Source organism: Amia ocellicauda, chromosome 7 (genome assembly GCF_036373705.1).
Source record: "Amia ocellicauda isolate fAmiCal2 chromosome 7, fAmiCal2.hap1, whole genome shotgun sequence".
NCBI classification, from domain to species: Eukaryota; Metazoa; Chordata; class Actinopteri; order Amiiformes; family Amiidae; genus Amia; species Amia ocellicauda.
The window spans coordinates 39,282,523-39,293,716 of record NC_089856.1 but is presented as its reverse complement, the minus strand read 5'-3'; the positions used below and the strand labels follow the sequence as shown (position 1 = coordinate 39,293,716).

General features: G+C 38.0%; 1 long non-coding RNA gene across 1 annotated transcript; it reads left to right on the top strand.

Moving 5' to 3' along the window:
* The first annotated feature begins 554 nt into the window (after positions 1-554).
* LOC136754153 (uncharacterized) lies at positions 555-3,696 on the top strand. Its single transcript, XR_010817540.1, has 2 exons — positions 555-994; positions 2,897-3,696. It is a non-coding gene; the product is annotated as an uncharacterized LOC136754153 (long non-coding RNA).
* Positions 3,697-11,194: the final 7,498 nt, after the last annotated feature.

The following is an 11,194-nucleotide window of genomic DNA, read 5'->3' as shown; positions in this document are numbered from 1 at the left end:
CATAATTCAAGTATAATAAATTATATGTTTATAAAGAATATTGTTCACAGCTGTTACACAAACCAGAGTGATTAAGCAACACACAGTTACACACACAGACATTATTATATAATATGCAATATGTATAGACAGACAGATAGATAGATTCATTGAAATTGTTCAAGCATTTTCAGACATATGATTTCATTACCATGGCAACAAAAATGCCCAGAGGTTTACAATAAATGGTAATATGCCACCTATGCCTTAAGAAGGAAACAAAGCTACACAATATATGAGTGAAATCAAACACACATCCCTTTTGTGGTGTACAAAAATTATATAAAATGTAAATGTATAGTAACATTTCTGCAGATTGTAACTCTGTAGCCTGCTCCTTCCCTGGCATCCGGCCAAGTTCTTGGCATTTGTGTAGAAGTGGGCTGTTTAAAAAACCTGACAGCATATTATTCCAGTGAAGAGTGAAACATTTAGATGTGACTCATTAGTCTATCACATCCTTATTCTGCTTAGAAAATACCACTTGGAGTATGTGTTTTTTTTTTTTTTTTTTTCTTACCCTTGGATTTGCCCCTGCAGGAACAGTGATTGCTGGAGTTTTTAAATTCAAGCTCCTTATAGCTTCTTTGAAATGCTGTCAGCAGAACAGTAACCCTCTGAATGCTTAATGATCCGTTAAGTCCCAAAAGCCCTTCACAAAGGGGAATTTAGGGAGAGGATGGGGCAAAGAAAGCTTTTAAAAAAAAACAAAAGATTGGAGCCATTAGTCAGTGGATTTCTTGACAGACACCAGTTATTGTGCATATGAACTGTACCTAACTAACAGCTTAGTTAACTATCCAAGAGAGATGCCCCATGAACTATATGTAGCGACTAATGGGGGGGCTGATGGTGTTACTTTCATTCAGGCTCCGCTTCCTGTCAGTGGCATTCATGTAGAAGCACAATCCTGCATTTCTCAATCTTCTGAGGAGATTTCATTCCTGTTCACTAGGTAAGGAGTGTTATAAATTCAATTTTTTATGGCAAACAAGGAATCTTCTAAATGTCGTTGTTTGGCAGCTGAGACTGAGAGCTGCCTGTTTTGAATAAGTCTTGCAGTGTTTGCCAGTAACTGTTCCTCTCACAAATCAAAACGAAAAGGGCAAATGCTTCTATTTCAGAAAGTTGTCCCATTTGTTTCTGAACATGGTTCCTGAATTCTCGGTTATTCTTTCATCTTTTTCACTGTTTTCTCTTAACTACAGGCACAACAGAACAAGAAAAATCTCCAAATTGCCTTGTTCAGGTGCTGATTCAGAGATGTGTTCTTTGGGGACACGTATGAGTCAGACACTTTCAGCTGGCTTGCAAAACCGAAGTGGAATTTGACCTGGCAAGAAGCAGATCTCCACTGCTGAGGTGTAGCACAACAGTTAGCAATCCCAGGGGTGATTAAAGAGGCTCAATTGCATTTGCTGGCTGCGTTTCAGTGAGCTGAGCTTCTCGGGGACTCCTGTACTATGGCAGAAACTGCAGGACCGAGTTGCTAATCATGACTCTGATGGAGCAGGAGGATTAGCCTTGACCTGTCCTGACAAAGTCTGTAGGAAGTTACAGTCATGCAGCAGCTGGAGTTCGGGTATTCAAGAAGTACAGTAAGGTATATATATATATATATATATATATATATATATATATATATATATATATATATATATATATATATGTACATCATGTAACCTTCACTTTGAGTGTGAGTTTTCACAGAGAAAGGAAATCACAAAAGCTTTTAATTAGATTTAAATTAAAGAGATAAAAGATGATAAAAGATGTTTTTAAGAAGAAAAAGATGATGAAGAAACTGTATTAGAAAGAAAGAAAGAAAAGAAAAGAAAACAGCACATGTTTATTTTGCTTTTCTTCATCTATCAGTCAGATTTCCAAGTGATCGCATCATTGTGAAGTGCAGTGTTTCTAATGTTATTTTGAAGTAACTGGCTTTTTATAAATAATTTGAATTAAAGCACAGAAAGCACACTAATTTTGTGTGTAATTGTATTACTATTCAAGCAGGGTTTTACACTGAAGGAGCATAATTGTACAAGTGACCCGTGTGTCACTTGTGTAGTAGAACACCTACGACAAGTCAACGTCAACCACTTGCTGGAAAAATATAAACTTCTAAAAATAACAAAATGTTGACCCAGCCCTTAGCTTTTCGGTCTAGTTTCTATAACAACAAGAAGAGCACTACAAAAACGAAAATATTCAAGGATTTGTGTATACTTGAGGGCAGGGCTCTAGAAAAAAAAGGGAATATTGTTATTTAAAAAGCACACAGAGTGCAAAGGAAGCAGGAGCGTCCTTTGGAAAAGATCAGATGACTGCTTTAGATAGCATTATTGGTACTTACAGATTTCCACTGAAAACTCTCAGTGACAGGATTGAAATAAAAATAAAATGATGTATCATTGTCCAAATGGTATTTGCTAGGTGCAGCCACATCATTTTTGTTTTTTAAGGTTATGTCCCTATGAGCATTCACACATAGAGAGAGAAAGACATGGTCAGTCATACCATTTTAACACAGTACTCATCATTAGCATTTACTTTAGAAGGTAAAATGCAATTAATCTATAATAGATAAACCACTCCAATATAACTGTATAATGGAACTCTACTTCACAGACATGGAAAAACAAATACAGGTCAAAAGAAAGCAGTATGAATTAATTTTCCTATTTTTTTGTCTTCATTTTAAGACCTCCTAAGAGATAAATAATACAAATTGAACTTCACATGCAAATCATTAGTTTTGTCATTCTACTTGATGTGCTTAATTAAAACTGATATATTCATATCCATGAGCAGGGTTTATTTGTCTGCTAAATTTCAAAATTTCATTTTTTTTCAGATGTGTTTTCCTCCCTAGTCTTGCCCAGGCATCTGTGGATCACAGCATTAGCTCTGAAGACATCCTGAGGAAACCGTGTTTGAGCTTCCCATTAATAAGAGGAAGCAAAGGAAAAGGACCCTAAGTTTCTTTAATGATAAATGAACAATGAGGAAGTGGAGGTGGAATGGATCTACACAGGACATGATAGCCTGTCAAATATGAACATACAGATACCAGAACAGGCTGCCTGAAACAATGGGGTTTCTTTTGAGACTAATTTTTCCTCATCCAGACACATGACTTTATGTCTTAGGAACCCTAAACCAATCAAAACCAATCAAAACATCCCATTATAGTAGCAAGGTTCTAAATACGATCTACTTCAAAATTCACAATGAACTATATCTTTTTGAATTTGTTTTGAGTCAATGATCTACTGTTCACTGATCATTGTATGCAATGAACACCATGGCAATTACCAAAATGAGAGCAGGTTTGAAAAGTTGATATTAAATCATCCTTCACTGACAAATGTGAATGCAGGTACACAACCACTGCAGTGACATTGCGATCATGTTCAATTTATTTTGCCATTGCAGCACCTGTTATTAAAATGCCTGTGATGCCAGGATGTGTCAGTAACTAACCAATACCCAGAGCTGTATTTCTGCCTCACTCGGGGGTGACTCATCCAAATGACTACTTCTGAGACAAGAAACTGCTTCCAAATGGTCTTTTCATTCTGGATACATCAGTTCTTTACCCAGTATGCAATGTGCTGAAGTCATCTGTCACAAATAAAGACTACATTAACTGTCTCCATTATCTAATAGAGTAATTCTCATTAATGAGTGCTCTCCTTTGATCAGATAAAGACGTGTGCTTCTTCACTTCAGCCATATGGTGTGTGTCTCTAGCTCATGTGCAGACCCCCGCCCCCCACCCCCCCAGCTTATTATTATACAGTGAACAGCAGGAAAAGAGAAGCTAAGCCTAGTACAGATGGGCAGAGAGATTTTAGTTCTTGCTGTAGCCAGAACCTACAAGCATTTGGTTATACATTATGGCATGCATACATCTTTCAGAAAACCATGTCTATGTATTTATGATTTATAATTTCCCCTCAAAAGTTTGGACGGGAAGTAGACATTTACATCAGAAATCGATGTATATATTGTAATTGTAAAGCTCAGTCTTCACCACACAGACCCCTGACTTCATAAATATCTTGATGTCCCTGAACAGGACACTGACTCTATTTTATAAACACATGTGACAAAAAGCTCTCTTTCTTAATACACAGGAAAAATTAAAATGTTAGAGCTGGGATGTGTATGATGTAATTCCACAAACACAAAGCAGATGAGTTTTGAATCATGCATTGACTGTTTTTGTTTTGTTTTGTTAATCAGTTAATCAAGTTATCAAGTTAATAATTGTTATACATACTGCCATTGTACACAACCTTGAAAATCCTGCATTTACTGTCAAATCACTTTGGGGTGGATTATCCTCCTAATCCTTCAGCATGTATAGAGAAGAATCCTTATTACAGGTAGATTCAAGTCTTGTTGCAGGGTCTCTTAGCAAACACAACAGTTTGATCCTCAGTCGGAGACAGACACAGAATTTGCATTGTCAAATCACAACCAAGACGTTCATCCTAGCGTGCAGTTAACAAACAAAGCAAAATTGGCGAGTTAGAGCAATAATGCATTTTTCAAGACCTGCCTCCATTAAATCTAACGATCAAGTTTACAAAGAGATATGATCTCTGTAATTCTTTCCGTGACAGCATTACTTTCCAAGCGTCTATTAGCAGTGGAGTGGGATTAAACCTAGCTCCTGTATTTCACAACTGTCTGAAAACCTCTGCTCCAGGCCTGCGCAGCAGTGAAGCCTGACAGACTCCGTTTTGTATGCTTCGCTTTAAGTTGCAGTTATTTTCGGCACAACATAAAATGACTTTTTTGAGGGAGGAAAAAAAAGAGCCCAGCAAAAGATTTAATTATAATTAGAAGAAGAAGAAGAAGAAGAAGAAGAAGAAGAAGAAGAAGAAGAAGAAGAAGAAGAAGAAGAAGAAGAAGAAGAAGAAGCATGGATCACTGTAACACATGAAGTAACAATCCGCGGACTTTTATAGTACTTTTGAAAAAAATGCTCAAAGTACAAATTTAGAATCATCCATTTCTATACCCTACTTTTAAAGCTTGTCTGTGGTCTTACACTGATTTAAGAGAACCGTTCAAACCCACCGATCTTCCAAGACACGCTTGTGTTTTTGGGCGAGGGCTTTTTTTGGCGTTCCAAACAGCAGACAGACAGATCTCTGAGTGACAGCACACAGGCCTACAGAAGCCAGGGCAGTGAAAAGAGTCTTAACTGGATGACAAGCAGAGGAAGGCTAAACCTGACGGCTCAGCCATTATAACACTGCTGAGAGGAGCTACAGGACACATTTGGCCAGAATCCCTGGCTTCTCTTTGCAGGAGACCCTGCTCTGTGGCTGCTGGCACTTGTATAAGGACCCACAAAAGACCATTGATTTATGCTGTTTTCCTTTGTTAATTTTTCCACTTGCTTGAACAAAGTCTTTCAGTGCAATAATTTACATCTCTCTAATGCATCTACTTACACACTGATGATATGATATGTCATCGAGATAAATGCCACTCTCCGATTTCTCCTGATTTTATTCCAGGGATGAGTAATGAGAAAGCATGTAACCCCTCACATGACTGGCAATTGATCACGTATGATCGCCTTGCAGTGCTGACAACTCCTCACCTGGAAAAATCTGTATCCTTTCTAGCTCCAGATTTGATTTCCTTGGTGGTGAATGTTCACTGTTAGATGTTGGATCTTGTCAGCATGTTAAAAAAAACTTCCCATACTCTTGCAAGCAACCCAATCTTAATTGGGTTATCAGCTATCATACAGTGCAACCCCTTCTATTCTGGTACCATGACTTTGAAAAGTTATATTGCCCGAAAGGGAATTGTAACAAATGATCACATGCCTAAAGTAATAGACAGGGCTGAATTCCACTAACACCAACACTTGAACATCTTGATTCGACTTTTAACCAGTGAGGTTTTATTTGGTTTTGAGCCTTCTGTTCTTGATTGTTACGTCCAGCTGGTGTTAATCCTTTGACTTGTGGGCCTGCCCTTGATCAAACAAGTGGTGCTTGAAAGTGTCCTTGTTCTTACTTGCCACCACAGGGGGTCTTGTTTATGGCTGTGTAATGCAACGCCATTACAGAGGTTTGTGTGAAAGAGATTTGACATCTGCTTGAGTTTTGGGTGTGTATCTTTTTAACATTTTTACATTTACTACAAAGCACTTTCTGAATGCTTTACTGGATGTCTCTGGTGACCAGTAACAGTCCCCAGTACTGACTGATTGTCTGAACATGTCTTTGTATCAGTCCTATGGTGGCAGCGTACCTGTATTCTCGTTAGACCAAAAATACTGGTTATTTTACATCTTCTAATAGCATTGCTGGACATCCCAAGGTATGTTTCCTGTTTAATGTGCCCACTTCCAATATCATACCAGAGTAATCTGTATAGCGGCTGTCTTGCCTTTAGTGTATACTTATCTCCTAGAGCACAAAATCAGTTGAACCATAGCTTAGCCCTTGAACCTAGTAGAGGGGCGAGGGATAAAGACAGTCCTGCTACTTTAGCTCAAAGCAGCTCCCCCAGCCCATGTCAGTGTCGTGGTTTCACACGAGGGGAGAGCTTGGAATGGAAAAGAACATGGCTGACAATGGGTGATGAATGGGCTATGTCACAGAGTTCATGCTCTCCTGGGTTTCCCTCCTGAAGCTGATGCCACAGGAAGCTTGATGAGAAAATAATATCGAGGCAGGAGTCCCGAGAGTGTGTTCATTCTAATGACTGTCTGGTCTCCTTAATTGACTGGACGGATTGCGAGTTGCTGAACTACAAATCTCTGGGGTGGAGTGTCAGAGTGCCATACTGCATCACAGCGCACATCATGCCTAAACGTTTTCGGACCAGTATACTCCGCGTGCCTCTATATACTCCGTGTCCCACAAAAAGAGTCATTTTTCACTGGCTTGTACATGTACTCTGTGCATTTCAATATGAGCAATGTTCGGTCTTCGTTGCATGTAGTTCATGTTGCTTTGTATTGACGTTTGTGGTGGAGTGGTTTTGGATGCCGGCCTGTGGAGCTAGTCTATATCACAATCATCCTTACCCTATAAAAAGGCTGGCAATTCTATTATTAGCTGTGTCTGTGCTGGAGGGCCCAATGCCACTCTGGCCACCCACTCCAGACGTTCTCTAGACACCAGAGGGGCTAGTGCGTCAGCCTCCTACTGCTCCGTGGAGTCCTGCCACGCTCCCTTCACCTTTGATCCTCACTTTTCATGTTGATAAATGATCAAGAAATCCATCCCATCAAAGGCTTCTGTCTGGTAGTTAAGCAGACACTAGGGGAATCTCAGAAGTGTCATGAGTAGACCTGGGATGTACATGTGCCCGTTTCTCTCCTCATTTTTGTTGTCTGTCCTCACTCCCTATTTAGAATAACTGAGTTTCTTCTAAAAGGTTTGACCTCTGTGTCCACTTCTAGGTCTTTTAGGTTCTTGGGATCTATTCAATAGGTTTTTTTGTGTATCTTTGATCTGTTTTTTCTTGCTTTTTCTTGTCTGGCCCATACCATGTTAACATTTTAACTCATTCAATGATGTCACATATTTTAATTTATTGTCGGATCCATTCATTTTATGTCATCCGCAGTTTCTGTATCAGTGTTGCGTTAAGGGACCAGGTTTCACTGCCATACGTGAGCACTGGTAGTATGCATTGATCAAATACTTTTCTCTTCAGGCAAATAGGTAGATTTCCTTTCAACAGTTTGCTTTTTCTTCCAAATGCACTCCATCCCATTGTCACTTTCTTTCATAAGATCTCCATCTGCACTGAATTGTTGTCCAAGGTAGACATAACGTTTTACTTACTTTACTACTATCTGTTTATCTACTTCAATTGTCTTAGATTTTACAAAGCTGTGACACATGACTTTGCTTTTTCTCAGGTTCATTTTCAGTCCAGTTTTCTTGCTTGCATCCTGAGTAGTATGATATATATATATATATATATATAGTACTATCTGAACAACAGCATCTCTGTCTTCAAGATGACTTGCCAGCTCATCGCTCTCTGTCTGTGGTAAGGATGAGATGTGAATGAATTACTTAAAAGAAAATGACTCCCTAAACCTGAATTCAAGGGTAATTCCCTGTAAATAAGTACTTCCAAAGCTAATTAAGTGTTTCTGAAAAGTGCTGCCTTTCCAATACAAATTTCTATTTATAATTTGCTGCAAAAAGTCAACATGGTTTTCAAGCTCTTTCATTTATTAGTAAAACATCTGCTTTCTTGTTTAAGGATAAGCAGGGCCTAGTTATATAGACACATTGGGAGGTTTGTGTTAGGCTGTTGAAAATACGATATTTGGCCTAACTGAAAGTATGACAAATGTGTGGGAGTCTACATTTGCTACCCCTCAGGCCACATGCTTTTAGTCTTTTATTTTTTCCTACTGCAACTTTTTCTAAAGTCTACTGATATCCCGAGGACAGTACAAAAGATCATTACTGCAGCGCCTAGAAAATGCACATAAGAATATTTTGTAAATAATAAAACAGGACTCTTTACCCAAAGTGGAATCAATCTTTTTTGTATTTGTTTACTGAGGTAAGAACAGTATGTATGCAAATACATTTTGAAGCATTGACAGAGCCCTTTTCAGACATAAATATGCTATGATCACATTTTGCAATCTGCTGTTTCTAATTATGCATTAGAAATATGAAAAATCATGAAATTCAAATCATTTTGTCAAAATGTACATAGGGATGTAGCATATCACAAGTAAAGTGTGATGGAAATGTAGTAACAAGGAGTTACAGTAACAGAATGTATTGTGAAATGGCGTCCATGATATAATCTAAACAGGCATCCATTTAGTTTAGTCTAATCTGTGTCTCTCATCTCCCATCACAGCACCTTCCCTGGTCTTTACATCCATTGGTCACTGAGCATCAGCCATTCCTATAAGATCCCTGAGAAGCACTTGAGACTGTTAGGAAAATAATAAATATTTATGAAAAATGTAAAAACAAAACAAATAAAATAAAGTAAATACCTGCAGCTTTTTACTGCATTGCAGCATTTCATACTTCTACCTCATCTGGGTGTATATATATTCCATTTCAATAATACATAAATAAAAACACTGTGAGATGCGATTGCATTGCCATCCACTCTTATTAACAAGGAGACTGGCTGCTGCAAACACACTGAAGAGCCCTTGACTCTGTGCCCTGGCTGAGCGGCGACACTCCCTCACACACCAACTAGGGAGAGAAGATCCACTGTCTCCCACAGCACCACTGGAACCACAGTATGTCTTGCTCAGCTGTGGGGAGGCCGAGCAATTCGAATTCGCTGAAAGCTACCACTCAGTACTGACTGTGGTGCAGGGCAAAAGCAAATATATCATATAACAAAGCATATTTACCACTAGGGGAAATGAATGGCGCACAGTAAAGTGTACCACAAATCAAAGTGAATATATCATATAACAAAGTAAGTATGCTATAGTGCAAGCAGAGTTTACCACACCACAAAGTATGCATCCTATATCCCAGCTAAATATGTCACTCTTGCGTGTATATTTGACTTTAGGAGAGATCAAAGCCATTTGACCAGCAGCATGTGTGCCTGGACACAGATCAAAGATATGAAATCAGGAGTGTAAGCAGGGTAGGCCATTTGATCGTCCCGTTTAATCTCTCCCAGAGCTTAGTCTTGCTGTGTCTTGAAAGATCCATATTTCCAATGTATATATTGTTGATTTATATACATAGTCAAACACACTATATATTTAGAAAGTAGTCTGAGACATAGAGTGTGCTTTGCTGCCACCTAGTGGTACATAATGTATGTACTTCAAATGAGTAACGACTTACCTCTGTTGTTTGGTAGACTCTTGTATTGTTAAGACAATATATGATTTTAATGATCTGTCTTCAGAGGGCACTACCATCACCAGTTCAGTAAGACAAAAGATCAAAGAAAGTAATTAACGAATGTAGATTGTAGAGTAGATGACTCTATAGTAGTAAATGACTGGTTGTGAAAGTAGTGTGGTAGTGGTAGAAGGAATATTGTTCTTTTTCATTATTGAAATGAGTGATAAAACAATTCATATAGCCTGTCTACTGTCCTGATTGACTCGATTTTCTTCATTTCAATTAACAAAACCCAATCCATTCCACCTGCACAATGTGGGGTGTTAGAAAGTTGATATTAATGCTTCTGTAATTGTGTGTGTTCCAAATGGAAGAAAACCCCTTCTGACTCTCCAGTAGGACACATGGTCACCTTGCTTCTACATATTATTATTATTATTATTATTATTATTATTATTATTATTATTATTATTATTATTAATGTATTATCAGATGCCATCACTCATATATAGTTCTGTAGCCATGTTGCTCTTTTGCTTCACAGATCATAGGTCCTACTTGTCCATAGGTCCTAGGTCAGCAATTAAGTTAAGCAGCTTTTGGATAATGCCTTCAGTGCTATGCTATGCTCACTGTAATAATTTTGGAGTGCATTTATGTGGACTGTGCTAGCGTTTTAGTGAGTAATACCTGGCAGATAGATTTTACAGGCAATTTTTATGTAACTTTAATGAATGTATGTACTCTCCTCAGTCATTACTAGAGCCTTTGCCAGCCTGAGAATATTCAGGCCATGGGCAGTCAAATACCTTTTAAAGGATTTCACTCTGTGAATGTGTTAATTGGCACCCTTGAAACTACACTATTCAGATCATCTGGAAGAAACTTCCAGTAAAAAAAAAATGATTATAATAATAAATATCTTTACAGGGCTTCTAGTTAGTATCTTAAGGGGGGCATGTGTAACTTTATTGGAATATTTTATTGTGTAATTAAATTAAAAGCCCTCTATTAAAAACTGAAGTTCATTAACGGACGCATGGTGCTGCACTTTGCCTTCACTCAGGCCTAGCATCTGTGAGCTGCACACTTGACTGAAATTGCCTGTTGCCATGTTTCAGTGGGGAAGCGCCTCAGTTAAAGGTTAGTCTCAGACATGCCTGGGAGGTGTTTTTTTAAACCAATTAAAATAGCAAATTGATATACATAAATGTATATATATATATATATATATATATATATATATATATATATATATATATATATATATATATATATATATATATATTCATATGCAGATA